At 48.5% G+C, this 15,141-nt stretch overlaps 1 pseudogene; it reads right to left on the reverse strand.

The window, feature by feature from the left end:
* Positions 1 to 10,489: 10,489 nt before the first annotated feature.
* The window catches only part of LOC131270111 (large subunit ribosomal RNA), an 11,038-nt pseudogene continuing 6,386 nt past the window's right edge, over positions 10,490 to 15,141 (reverse strand).

Here is a 15,141-nt window from a genome sequence, read left to right on the forward strand (position 1 = left end):
TTTTTAGAATTTATGCAAAATCGACTAAGTCCGAGATGCCTTTAAGTAGGGATGCTGTATAAAGATGGGAGATGAAGAAGATCAAGATTCATCTCCATGCAGCATCCCATTTATCTCCCAGCATCCTAACATATGAATTTCTATGAATTTATGAAAAATCGAATAAGTCCGATATGCCTTCAAGTAGGGATGCTGTATTGAGATGGGAGATGTAGGAGATCAAGATTCATCTCCATGCAGCATCCCATTCATCTCGCAGCATCCTAACATATGTTTTTCTTAGAATTTATGAAAAATCGACTAAGTCCGAGATGCATTTAAGTAGGGATGCTGTATTAAGATGGGAGATGAAGTAGATCAAGATTCATCTCCATGCAGCATCCCATTCATCTCGCAGCATCCTAACATATGAATTTCTATGAATTTATGAAAAATCGACTAAGTCCGAGATGCCTTCAAGTAGGGATGCTGTATTAAGATGGGAGATGAAGAAGGTCAAGATTGATCTCCATGCAGCATCTCATTCATCTCCCAGCATTTTTACATATGAATTTCTATGAATTTATGAAAAATCGACTAAGTCCGAGATGCCTTTAAGTAGGGATGCTGTATTAAGATGGGAGATGAAGAAGATCAAGATTCATCTCCATTCAGCATCCCATTCATCTCGCAGCATCCTAACATATGTTTTTCTTAGAATTTATGAAAAATCGACTAAGTCCGAGATGCCTTTAAGTAGGGATGCTGTATTGAGATGGGAGATGTAGGAGATCAAGATTCATCTCCATGCAGCATCCAATTCATCTCCCAGCATCCTAACATATGAATTTCTTAGAATTTATGAAAAATCGACTAAGTCCGAGATGCCTTTAAGAAAGGATGCAGTATTCAGATGGGAGATGAAGAAGATCAAGATTCATCTCCATGCAGCATCTCATTCATCTCGCAGCATCCTAACATATGTTTTTATTAGAATTTATGATAAATCGACTAAGTCCGAGATGCCTTTAAGAAGGGATGCTGTATTAAGATGGGAGATGAAGAAGATCAAGATTCATCTCCATGCAGCATCCCATTTATCTCCCAGCATCCTAACATATGAATTTCTATGAATTTATGAAAAATCGAATAAGTCCGATATGCCTTCAAGTAGGGATGCTGTATTGAGATGGGAGATGTAGGAGATCAAGATTCATCTCCATGCAGCATCCCATTCATCTCGCAGCATCCTAACATATGTTTTTCTTAGAATTTATGAAAAATCGACTAAGTCCGAGATGCCTTCAAGTAGGGATGCTGTATTAAGATGGGAGATGAAGAAGATCAAGATTCATCTCCATTCAGCATCCCATTCATCTCGCAGCATCCTAACATATGTTTTTCTTAGAATTTATGAAAAATCGACTAAGTCCGAGATGCCTTTAAGTAGGGATGCTGTATTGCGATGGGAGATAAAGAAGATCAAGATTCATCTCCATGCAGCATCCCATTCATCTCGCAGCATCCTAACATATGAATTTCTTAGAATTTATGAAAAATCGACTAAGTCCGAGATGCCTTTAAGTAGGGATGCTGTATAAAGATGGGAGATGAAGAAGATCAAGATTCATCTCCATGCAGCATCCCATTCATCTCGCAGCATCCTAACATATGAATTTCTTAGAATTTATGAAAAATCGACTAAGTCCGAGATGCCTTTAAGTAGGGATGCTGTATTAAGATGGGAGATGAAGAAGATCAAGATTCATCTCCATGCAGCATCCCATTCATCTCGCAGCATCCTAACATATGTTTTTCTTAGAATTTATGAAAAATCGACTTAGTCCGAGATGCCTTTAAGTAGAGATGCTGTATTAAGATGGGAGATGAAGAAGATCAAGATTCATCTCCATGCAGCATCCCATTCATCTCCCAGCATCCTAACATATGTTTTTCTTAGAATTTATGAAAAATCGACTAAGTCCAAGATGCCTTTAAGTAGGGATGCTGTATTAAGATGGGAGATGAAGAAGATCAAGATTCATCTCCATGCAGCATCCTATTCATCTCGCAGCATCCTAACATATGAATTTCTATGAATTTATGAAAAATCGACTAAGTCCGAGATGGCTTTAAGTAGGGATGCTGTATTGAGATGGGAGATGAAGAAGATCAAGATTCATCTCCATGCAGCATCCCATTCATCTCGCAGCATCCTAACATATGAATTTCTATGAATTTATGAAAAATCGACTAAGTCCGAGATGCCTTTAAGTAGGGATGCTGTATTGAGATGGGAGATGTAGGAGATCAAGATTCATCTCCATGCAGCATCCCATTCATCTCCCAGCATCCTAACATGTGAATTTCTTAGAATTTATGAAAAATTGACTAAGTCCGAGATGCCTTTAAGTAGGGATGCTGTATTGAGATGGGAGATGTAGGAGATCAAGATTCATCTCCATGCAGCATCCCATTCATCTCCCAGCATCCTAACATATGAATTTCTTAGAATTTATGAAAAATCGACTAAGTCCGAGATGCCTTTAAGTAGGGATGCTGTATTAAGATGGGAGATGAAGAAGATCAAGATTCATCTCCATGCAGCATCCCATTCATCTCCCAGCATCCTAACATATGAATTTCTATGAATTTATGAAAAATCGACTAAGTCCGAGATGCCTTTAAGTAGGGATGCTGTATTGAGATGGGAGATGTAGGAGATCAAGATTCATCTCCATGCAGCATCCCATTCATCTCCCAGCATCCTAACATATGAATTTCTTAGAATTTATGAAAAATCGACTAAGTCCGAGATGCCTTTAAGTAGGGAGGCTGTATTAAGACAGGAGATGAAGAAGATCAAGATTCATCTCCATGCAGCATCTCATTCATCTCGCAGCATCCTAACATATGTTTTTCTTAGAATTTATGAAAAATCGACTAAGTCCGAGATGCCTTTAAGTAGGGAGGCTGTATTGAGATGGGAGATGAAGAAGATCGAGATTCATCTCCATGCAGCATCCCATTCATCTCGCAGCATCCTAACATATGAATTTCTATGAATTTATGAAAAATCGACTAAGTCCGAGATGGCTTTAAGTAGGGATGCTGTATTGAGATGGGAGATGAAGAAGATCAAGATTCATCTCCATGCAGCATCCCATTCATCTCGCAGCATCCTAACATATGAATTTCTATGAATTTATGAAAAATCGACTAAGTCCGAGATGGCTTTAAGTAGGGATGCTGTATTGAGATGGGAGATGAAGAAGATCAAGATTCATCTCCATGCAGCATCCCATTCATCTCGCAGCATCCTAACATATGAATTTCTATGAATTTATGAAAAATCGACTAAGTCCGAGATGCCTTTAAGTAGGGATGCTGTATTGAGATGGGAGATGTAGGAGATCAAGATTCATCTCCATGCAGCATCCAATTCATCGGAGGTCTTGACTTTGATTGTCATAGTTGGACTACGACGGGGCATCCGACCATTGCTGATCGAACACCCCTGATTCATCATCTTTCGGGTAGGCGGTGCGCGCACCTCCGACGCGGAAGTCTCAACCCGGAGGTCTTGACTTTGTATTGTCATAGTTGGACTACGACGGGGTATCCGACTCATCGAATACCCCAGAAGCACACCATCTTTCGGGTAGGCGGTACGCGTACCTCCGGACGCGGAAAGTCTCAACCCGGAGGTCTTGACTTTGGTTGTCATAGTTGGACTATGACGGGGCATCCGACCATTGCTGATCGAACACCCCTGTTACACCATCTTTCGGATAGGCGGTGCGCGACACCACCGACGCGGAAAGTCTCAACCCGGAGGTCTTGACTTTGTATTGTTGGATAGTCCTCTTCCACTATAGGGCAAGCTGGAAATATTCCATTTTACCCAGGACTGCCGAGGCAGCGTGGACCAGGGGAGAACTTCACGGAATCTTCAGGCATCCATGATTGCCATAGTGCGTAAGCCGCCGCTGTGTGCGTCAACTCGTTCCCCGTGAGGAGGAGTCTAGCCGCCGCTAAAAGACGAAGCATTAAGTGTCCTCATTCCACTATAGGGCAAGCTAGAATTAACTATCTTACCCAGGACCGCCGAAGCAGCGTGGACCAGGCGAGGACTACTTTATACTTCACACCACAGTATTGAGTACGACTTGCATAAAGCCCCTAATGAGAACCACGAGGGCTCTCTCAATGTAGAACCACGAGGGCTCTAGTACCGATTCTCTCGGTACGGCTTGGTCCGTGTTCCTTTATGCTTGTACTCGCGGAAAGTCTCAACCCGGAGGTCTTGACTTTGATTGTCATAGTTGGACTACGACGGGGAATCCGACCATTGCTGACCGAACACCCCTGATTCATCATCTTTCGGATAGGAGGTGCGCCCACCTCCGACGCGGAAGTCTCAACCCGGAGGTTCGGACTTAGAGTTTTTCCCATTTAAAAGTTTTTCTCTTAGCCATACTGAAGTCATCACTTGGTGAACGATTGAACTAGGGCGGGTTAATCGTTTATAGGTATCATGTGGTTTGCATGCTCTCTTAGGTTAAGGTCATGTGGTTGGCTATCGAGCATGCCCAAGTGATGACTTTGTTTCACGCTTGCTTGATTTCTTCATGATTCCCTGTTATATAGTGTAATCATTCGAGAACAGGGAATCTTTGGTTTTGCTCAACAGGTATTGGATGTCAACTTGGTATCTAGATCGCATTAAGTCTCAACCCTTAGGTTCGGACTTGTATAGTGACATCTTGTTACGGTCTTGAGTCTCAACCCGCAGGTTCGGACTACCTAGTGTTTGATCGAATATAATATGGCAACTTGTGCCTAAGTCTCAACCCGCAGGTTCGGACTTCTGTTTATTTGGCCAATGTATGTATAAGGCAACTTGTGCCTAAGTCTCAACCCGCAGGTTCGGACTTGTGTATTTGTTCGAAGTCATGTATAAGGCAACGTGTGCCTAAGTCTCAACCCGCAGGTTCGGACTTGTTAGTGTTTCGTCAACTTTCATATGGCAACTTGTGCCTAAGTCTCAACCCGCAGGTTCGGACTTGTGTATTTGTTCGAAGTCATGTATAAGGCAACTTGTGCCTAAGTCTCAACCCGCAGGTTCGGACTTGTGTATTTGTTCGAAGTCATGTATAAGGCAACGTGTGCCTAAGTCTCAACCCGCAGGTTCGGACTTGTTAGTGTTACGTCAATTATCATATGGCAACTTGTGCCGAAGTCTCAACCCGCAGGTTCGGACTTCTATAGTGTTTCGTCAATTATCATATGGCAACTTGTGCCGAAGTCTCAACCCGCAGGTTCGGACTTCTGGAAGGATCACTTGGCCACTAATGATCCTTCCGCAGGTTCACCTACGGAAACCTTGTTACGACTTTTACTTCCTCTAAATCATCGCGGTACATCGTACCTTACCCTGTTTTTTCCTCAATTGGGTACAAACCTTGGAACACCCATATCGCCCCTTTAGAGACTAGCTGGCACGTTGGCCTCATATAATGATAAGTGCACCTCAACTAGGGCTACTGACGGTCAGAACATTTCAACTTGCTAGCTCGGGCCCACACTTGTGTTTTTCTCGAATATATGGTTCAAGTGTGCCACTTTGGGCACTTTTGGACATTTTGTCCCCACACAACTTTCTTGCCTTGGTAGATAGGGTCTTGTGTTTTTGGGCAAAAAGATGCACCAAGATATGGTCTAACTTTCGTTCTTGTACCGCAAAGCGCTACCTCCAACACCCGAGGAGATAGAAAGTGATTATGTTCGGTATATCGGTCTTCCATGGCCTACTATGGTAAGCCCCTGCAGGTATGCAACCGAAGGTGCTTGGTACATGTATTTGGTGCAAAATCGGTGCAAAGTAGGTGTTTCCTTGATCGGGCTATAACTTTCTTGGTTGATGTTGGATTGCTTTGCGGTCTTCGGGGGATAGTTAGGGAACATGTTGGCCAACATTTTCTTATTCCTCAGCCTGGCCGTACCTCCTACCGTCTAGGCGGTATTCATGCTCTAAGTTGGAACTTGTGTTCCTTCGGGCAACTTTTCTGACTTTGACGCTTAATATCTTCCGTTCATATGCAGTCTAAGCTCTGCAACTCTCAGGAAAGCTAGTACTACTCATTTCCTTTCCATATCAGTCTTTGGCTTGTCGATCCAATGTCTACAGCCTTAGTTATTCACGTTCCCTGTGAAGGTAGGTTTTTGCCCATTTTCCAGTTCATGTGGTAACATTCCCGGACTTTGCCGGCTTTCTCTTCATGTGGTAACTTGCTTGCTTGTGTGGTAACTTGGAAGTGTATGTCTGACAGACCCAATCTCGGACTTAGCCGATTTTTCTCTTCATATCATATGGATCAATCACTAGGCCATCTTGCTTGCTTGTGTGGTAACTTGAAAGTGTATGTCTGACAGACCCAATCTGGGACTTAGCCGATTTTTCTCTTCATATCATATGGATCCATCACTAGGCCATCTTGCTTGCTTGTGTGGTAACTTGGAAGTGTATTTCCGACAGACCCAATCTGGGACTTAGCCGATTTTTCTCTTCATATCATATGGATCCATCACTAGGCCATCTTGCTTGCTTGTGTGGTAACTTGGAAGTGTATTTCTGACAGACCCAATCTCGGACTTAGCCGATTTTTCTCTTCATATCATATGGATCCATCAATACGCCATCTTGCTTGCTTGTGTGGTAACTTGGAAGTGTATGTCTGACAGACCCAATCTCGGACTTAGCCGATTTTTCTCTTCATATCATATGGATCAATCACTAGGCCATCTTGCTTGCTTGTGTGGTAACTTGAAAGTGTATGTCTGACAGACCCAATCTGGGACTTAGCCGATTTTTCTCTTCATATCATATGGATCCATCACTAGGCCATCTTGCTTGCTTGTGTGGTAACTTGGAAGTGTATTTCCGACAGACCCAATCTGGGACTTAGCCGATTTTTCTCTTCATATCATATGGATCCATCACTAGGCCATCTTGCTTGCTTGTGTGGTAACTTGGAAGTGTATTTCTGACAGACCCAATCTCGGACTTAGCCGATTTTTCTCTTCATATCATATGGATCCATCAATACGCCATCTTGCTTGCTTGTGTGGTAACTTATAAGTGTATGTCTGACAGACCCAATCTCGGACTTAGCCGATTTTTCTCTTCATATCATATGGATCAATCACTAGGCCATCTTGCTTGCTTGTGTGGTAACTTGAAAGTGTATGTCTGACAGACCCAATCTGGGACTTAGCCGATTTTTCTCTTCATATTATATGGATCCTGGACTTAGCCGATTTTTCTCTTCATATCATATGGATCCATCACTAGACCATCTTGCTTGCTTGTGTGGTAACTTGGAAGTGTATTTCTGACAGACCCAATCTGGGACTTAGCCAATTTTTCTCTTCATGTCATATGGATCCTTCACACGGCCTTCTTGCTTGCTTGTGTGGTAACTTGAAAGTGTATGTCTGACAGACCCAATCTGGGACTTAGCCGATTTTTCTCATCATATTATATGGATCCTGGACTTAGCCGATTATTAGAATATTATATATGGATCCTGGACTTAGCCGATTTTTCTGTTCATATCATATGGATCTTGGACTTAGCCGATTTTTCTCTTCATATCATATGGATCCTGGACTTAGCCGATTATTAGGTTAATATATATGGATCCGGGACTTAGCCGATTTTTCTCTTCATGTAATATGGATCCTGGACTTAGCCGATTTTTCTCTTCATATAATATGGATCCTGGACTTAGCCGATTATTAGGTTAATATATATGGATCCTGGACTTAGCCGATTTTTCTCTTCATATAATATGGATCCTGGACTTAGCCGATTTTTCTCTTCATGTAATATGGATCCGGGACTTAGCCGATTTTCTCTTCATATAATATGGATCCTGGACTTAGCCAATTTTTCTCTTCATGTGGTAACGTATGCCAATCGCTCACAAGTCATGGGATAAGGGTACGTGTGTTCTTCCATCTTCTAAGTCCCGCACGGGGACATCGTGATCGCCCCAAGTCCGGAATAGCGCCAAGTCAAGAACCACGGAGGCCGTGGAGGACCTGTTAGTGGCGGCCTCACTGACAGCACTAATCCGGACTTAGAAAATATATCTTTCTAATCGAACACCACACACGCAACACCACCATACCACCATCTCCTTGCAAGTACCTAAGTACCCGCAACTCCATGGTGAAGGCAATGTCACTCCATCACCAACCTCTTTGCACTGCAAGCACTTGCGTACCCACAACACTCCGAAGAAGGCAACGGCGCGCGATGCTCGACTCCACACACCACACCACACCACACCACCGATGGCCAGCCAGCCAGCCAGCCCAACTAAGGGCTAACCCACCAACCAACCACCAATGGCCTAGGCCAGCCGGATCCCACCTTCAAGTCCAAGCACAGCCAAGTGCAAGTACCGCCAAGTGTTCACAAACCGCCCAACACACCACACCACCGATGGCCAGCCAGCCAGCCAGCCCAGCTAAGGGCTAACCAACCAACCAACCACCAATGGCCCAGGCCAGCCGGATCCCACCTTCAAGTCCAAGCACAGCCAAGTGCAAGTACCGCCAAGTGTTCACCAACCAACCATCACACCAGGTCAGCCAGCCGGTACCCACCTTCAAGTGCCATTACCCTCGGGTGCAAGCTCAATCAAGTGTTAACCAACCAACCCGGCCAAGGCAGCCAACAGGCCGGCACCCTACAGCACCTACCCGCCATCACCACCTCAACCGTTGACCATGCAAGTGGCCTCGGACAACAGGTGACACCCGAAGTACATCCGAAGAACGTATATCAAGTGTTTGCTCACCAAGTCCTCAACCAACCCCAAGTACCCGGAGGTACCCAGAGTGTTGGATCCGCCAACCCGTCCCGGCACCCCAAGTCCTTGCGAACCCAAAGTGTTTGCCCGGTAGGGCCATTGTATCACAACGCTTGCTACCATGCAAGTGGCCTCGAACAAGGTGACAGGGGTATCTTCACCAAGTTCTCAACCAACCCCAAGTACCCGGAGGTACCCAGAGTGTTGGGTCCGCCAACCACTACCAGCACTCTAAGTCCTCGCGAACCCAAAGTGTTTGCCCGGTAGGGCCATTAGACCACAACGCTTGCTAACCATGCAAGTGGTCTCGGACAACAGGCGATACCCGAAGTACATCCGAAGAGTGTATATCAAGTGTTTGTTCACCAAGTCCTCAACCAACCCCAAGTACCCGGAGGTACCCAGAGTGTTGGGTCCGCCAACCACTACCAGCACTCTAAGTCCTCGCGAACCCAAAGTGTTTGCCCGGTAGGGCCATTAGACCACAACGCTTGCTAACCATGCAAGTGGTCTCGGACAACAGGCGATACCCGAAGTACATCCGAAGAGTGTATATCAAGTGTTTGTTCACCAAGTCCTCAACCAACCCCAAGTACCCGGAGGTACCCAGAGTGTTGGGTCCGCCAACCACTACCAGCACTCTAAGTCCTCGCGAACCCAAAGTGTTTGCCCGGTAGGGCCATTAGACCACAACGCTTGCTAACCATGCAAGTGGCCTCGGACAACAGGCGATACCCGAAGTACATCCGAAGAGTGTATATCAAGTGTTTGTTCACCAAGTCCTCAACCAACCCCAAGTACCCGGAGGTACCCAGAGTGTTGGATCCGCCAACCCGTCCCGGCACTCCAAGTCCTTGCGAACCCAAAGTGTTTGCCCGGTAGGGCCATTGAATCACAACGCTTGCTAACCATGCAAGTGGTCTCGGACAACAGGTGACACCCGAAGTACATCCGAAGAGTGTATATCAAGTGTTTGTTCACCAAGTCCTCAACCAACCCCAAGTACCCGGAGGTACCCAGAGTGTTGTATCCGCCAACCCGTCCCGGCACTCTAAGTCCTTGCGAACCCAAAGTGTTTGCCCGGTTGGGCCATTAGATCACAACGCTTGCTAACCATGCAAGTGGTCTGGAGTATAGGTGATACTGACATACCACCGAGATGGTACATCTAGTATTGGGTCACCAAAACCAAACCAACCCCAAGTATCAACCCGGCATACTCAGAGTGATGGATCCGCCAACCCGTCCCGGCACTCCAAGTCCTTGACGAACCGAAAGTGTTTGCCCGGTAAGGCCATTAGATCACAACGCTTGCTACCCCACGGCGAGCTAAACATGCAAGTGGTCTTAGGCAACAGGTGACACCCGAAATTCATCCGAAGATGGAATATCAAGTGTTTAATCACCAAGCCAGCATCCAAACACCAAGTACCCCGGGAGGACCCGATGCGTTGCGACCATCTCCAAGTTCTTGACGAACCCGCAGTGAAAGGCGGTAAGGCCTCTGGGCCGCAACGCTCGCATGTGTTAACCCGCAAACACCACTGACCGGTCGGTCCACCGCAAGGGTGGGTCCAACTAGTCCACACACGGTATGCCGCATGTGCCCCCCGGGGGGAGCACACCGCACACAACCACCAAGCATGGGTCGCCTGAAAGGATCGAAATGTACATCTCTCTTCAATGCGTAGCGCCCAGCCTGCAAACCCGTCGTTTTCGGGTGGTCTTAGGAGTCGAAACTATTCTTGGAAGATCGGCAAGCACAACGCCTTTTCCCACTTCAGGTACTTCGGCGAGCGCACTCGCGATAGGCTCAGTTTGAGGGTTTCCAATAAATGGAAAGAGTCTATAGAAGACTCAATCCGGTCTCGTGATGTTATTAGCCATCTAGCTAACGACTCCTATACATATACTACCAGCCTGGTTCGGTTACGACCTTAGAGGCGTTCAGGCATAATCCGACGGACGTAGCGTCATACCAAAGTCCGCTCGGACTAGTATTGAGCCATTGGTCCGTACCTGTGGTTCCTCTCGTACTGCACAGGAATTCCATTGAGATAGTACTTGCACACCAGTAGGGTAAAACTAACCTGTCTCACGACGGTCTAAACCCAGCTCACGTTCCCTTGAAAGGGTGAACAATCCTACGCTTTGTGAATTTTGCTTCGCAATGATAGGAAGAGCCGACATCGAAGGATCAAAAAGCCACGTCGCTATGAACGCTTGGCGGCCACAAGCCAGTTATCCCTGTGTGTGAGCTGTCAAACGCTGTAGTGTCAACACGTGCTGAGCGTCGCTCCGTGTTTTTCATAAAAATTTCGCGTAAAAAGTTTAAAGAACCCACGAAAGTTTGTTGTAATCGTTAAAACTAGTGCCAATCTACAGATTATTAGTGAAAACCGCATTAAAATCATCGATTTCAACGAAAAATAAGAAAGAAAAGTGTTTGTTTACATTTTGTATGGAGAGCGGCCCGGGGCGTAGCCCCATTTGGGACTACGTGTTTTTCGGTTAAAAAGTGTCCGGATCCTGGCCGGATGTGGTTTTTTAGATGACAGATGGTGTTTTAAAACGAAAGTCAGAGAAAACCGTATGAAAAAAGACGAATTCAGCGCAAAATAAGTGTAAATAAAGTGAAAGCACGCGGTGCAAAAATTTTGGCAGGTGAAGATTCGATCGTCCATTTTCCAGCCGGATTCGGACTCGAAGATCCGAGCGATTTCACCTAAGCCGAATCGGGCTCCGTGTCATCTGATCCAGTTTTTCAAAAAAGGACCGTTGGTGCCGGATTTTCGGGTCGTTCAAATTGACCGTTGGTGGAGTCGGTGGCCGTTGGTTTGAAGTGGCCGTTAATTCAAATCGGTCGGTAATTCAAATTGGCCGGTTATCAAAATTGGCCGGTATTTTTAATTGACCGTTGGCGGCAGTGTGTCCCGGATAGGTGTCCCGGCTGGGGGTGAAATGTTTCAAGTGTCCCGGCTGAAATATTTCATGGACCAACCATCCGGTTGAAATGTTTCAGTGAAACTTTTCAAGGTGTCTCGGCTAAGTGTGAAATGTTTCATGTGTCTCGGCTGAAAAATTTCGAGGTTCGATCATCCCGGTGAAATATTTCAGTGTGTCTCGGCTAAACTTGGTTCCGAACTTGGCCGCCAGGCGGCGCCACCAGTACCAGCGGATTGCCAGCATTGCCACCAGGCGGCGCTTCGGGTCGTGGCGGGTGTCTCGGCTCGCGGAGATTTCGAACACTGTTACCAGGCGGCGGCACTGGTGCTGAGCTTTTCAACGTCACAACCAGGCGGCGCCTTCAGTTCATCAAGTGTCTCGGCTGGTGGAGATCACCGGTTATCACAACCAGGCGGCACTCTGAGTTTTATGGCGAGTGTATCGGCTGGCGGTTTGTGGATTTGTCAACTAGGCGGCACCTGATCGCAGAGAAGAACTGAGATATAAGCTCAGATTTGGAAAGGGGAAAAAGATTGGTTTGGCCTTTTATTTGTTGGAGTTTCTATTTCGCACCGGTACTTGGCCTTCCTCCACTCCCCTTCCTCATCCCACCTTCCCTTCCCAGACACTCCACCCTGGCTCTCCGCAACCTAACCCATTGCCCACAGCGATTTTCAGGGTTGCAGTAGGGGAATGGAGCAGGCATCGGGGGAGCCTTCGACGCGTCGGTCCGTCAGGCTCCGGTCCACCTGTGACGCTACCGCGCCATCGCCGAAGGACGACGGGGACAAAGTGATGACATCATCGGTTGCGCTGTCGTTGACTCGGCAGCGAAAGGGAGGCAGTGTCGCGCCATCGACTGCGACGCCCACTCGGCCGGTGGTGGTGGTGCAGCGGATGGCCCTGCTAGCCAGTGATATGGAGATTTCAGAGGAGAGCGACGAGGACGAGCTCAACTCAACCGTCGTCCAGCAGGTGGCCGAAGTCCCGCAGCAGGAGCCGACTATCGCAAGCCTCAGCAGCGAGTTGAGGGAGCTCCGGGCAACCGTCGAGACTCTCCTCGCTAAGGTTAGCGAGATGGAGACGGGCCGGGCGACGGCAAAGGATGGGGACGCGGAGCTGAAGACAAAGCTGAAGTTGTTGTCTCGTGAAAATCAGGAGCTGAAGCGAGACAACATTAGCCTTCGTGAGCGTGCGGCAGCCAGCGAAAGAGAACTTATGCTGCTCCAAAGTGGACTCCACTCGATGGGAGAGTTGGCGGTAGCTACGCAGCAGCAACAACAACATGTCGTCGACTCCAGTGCTGTTGGGCAAAGCCAGCATCCACCTGGCGACACTCTCAAACGAAAGCGGACCCGGGCAAGGCGCGGCAAGAAAAAAGAGGGCGAACCGACGGGCATGAACGAAGTCATCACGCCTGATGTCCCCGAGATCCCGGTCGAGGCCGTCTTGTCCCAGGCCATGGCTCCAGAAAAGCCAAAACCCAAGGTAAAGAAAGCAGCGGCTGTGGCAACCAAGGTGCATGCGCAACCAGCATCCTTTGCTAAAGTCGTGGCCAAGGGAGACAAGAGAGCAGCACCACAGAAAGCGGGAAAGAGCGCTGCTAAAGTGGAGAGGCCTGCGGTGATCGTCCTCGAGGCCAACGAGGGCAAGGCCTTCCTCGACACATACAAGGCAGTGCGTTCCAAGACCAATGTGGATCAGTTCGTGGCGAGGGTTTGCCGCACAGGGGAGCGGAAGCTGTCGCTGTGGCTGAAGCCGAACACGGACTGCGAGAGTGTGCTGGCCGATGTCAGCGAAGCCATCAAGGAGGATGGAGTGGCCCACCTCCTTGTCGACAAGCAGACGGCCGCGATCACAGGAATCGACATGCTGGCGACTGTCGACGACTTGATTTCGGCGATTAAGCGACAGGCGGGGTTGACGGTTCCGGGCGAGGCAGTTCGGATGTGGCGGCGGTACGACGGGCTGCAGAAAGCCCATATCAAGCTGCCGCGCGGGCAGTGCCAGCTTCTCGACGGTCACCGGGTCACCATAGGGAACACGAGTTGCGTCGTGCAGGCGCTCGCATCGGTCCCTGCAGGAGAGCAGCTCTGCTACCGCTGCTTTGGCAAGGGGCACCGCTCTCGCGAGTGCACCGGCCCTGACTACTCCAAGTGCTGCTTCCGGTGCGGATCGAAGCAGCACAAGGCCAAGGAGTGCAGCTCGGGCCCCAAGTGCCTTACGTGTTCCGGACAACATCAGACAGGTTCACCGGCTTGCAGCGGAAGTAGCCAGCCGTCATGTTCCCGCTAGCTACGAACACCACTGTTAGAGGGCGTGACGCTGGGTTGAAGATCCTCCAGATCAACTTGGCGCGCAGCAGGGTAGCACAAGACCTCATGCTCCAGACCGCACGGGAGCAAAGGATCGACATTGTGCTGGCGTCGGAGATCTACCGTGTTCCACCCAATAACGGGAACTGGGCGGTGGACTCGACAGCGAAGGCAGCTGTTATAACGACCGGAGCCTTGCCCATACAGCGAGTCTGGGCAAGTAGGGTAGGACTGGTGTCGGTCCAGGTGGCGGGGGTGACCTTCATCTCTTGCTACGCCCCACCAACACCGGGATGGACGGACGAGGACTACCAGCGGCTGCTCGACGAGATCGATATCGAGGCCAGAGCACACCCCCTCGTAGTCTTGGCGGGCGACTTCAATGCCTGGCACGTGCGATGGGGCAGCGCGAGGACGAAGCCGCGTGGTGAAGATCTCGCCGAGGTCGTCGACCAGCTTGACCTGGCGATCTTGAACCGCGGCAGTGTGCCCACGTTCGTCGGCAACGGCAGTGCTACTGAAAGTGTGGTCGACGTGTCCTTCGCCAGTCCGGCCATTGAACCCGGTAACGACTGGCGGGTGCTCGACACTTTCACCAACAGTGACCACAGATACGTGAGATTTAGCGTATCCGCGACACCAGTCAGCAGCGCTTCACCACATCAGCAGAGGCAACCGCAACAACAGAACCAGCATCGTGACCGGCAGCGACAACGCGAGCAGATTGGACCGAGATGGAAGTTGCGTCAATTCCATCCCGAAGCCTTCCAGATCGCGCTCCAGGCTTCCGGGTTTGCCGAAGTGGCTGTATCACCGGCGACTCTCACCGCTGGACTTACTAGAGCATGCGATGAGGTGATGCAGAGGGCACCGCCAGCGCAGTTTTTGGTGAGACCGGAAATGTACTGGTGGACGCAGGAAATCGGCCTACTCAGGGAGCAGTGCAAGTCATCTGAGGATGCGATTTTGACTGCCGGAACCGGTGCACAGCGAGAGTTGGCCAGAGAACGGCACAGGAG

This window comes from Anopheles coustani (assembly GCF_943734705.1).
Source record: "Anopheles coustani chromosome X unlocalized genomic scaffold, idAnoCousDA_361_x.2 X_unloc_14, whole genome shotgun sequence".
In the NCBI taxonomy this organism is placed as follows: domain Eukaryota; kingdom Metazoa; phylum Arthropoda; class Insecta; order Diptera; family Culicidae; genus Anopheles; species Anopheles coustani.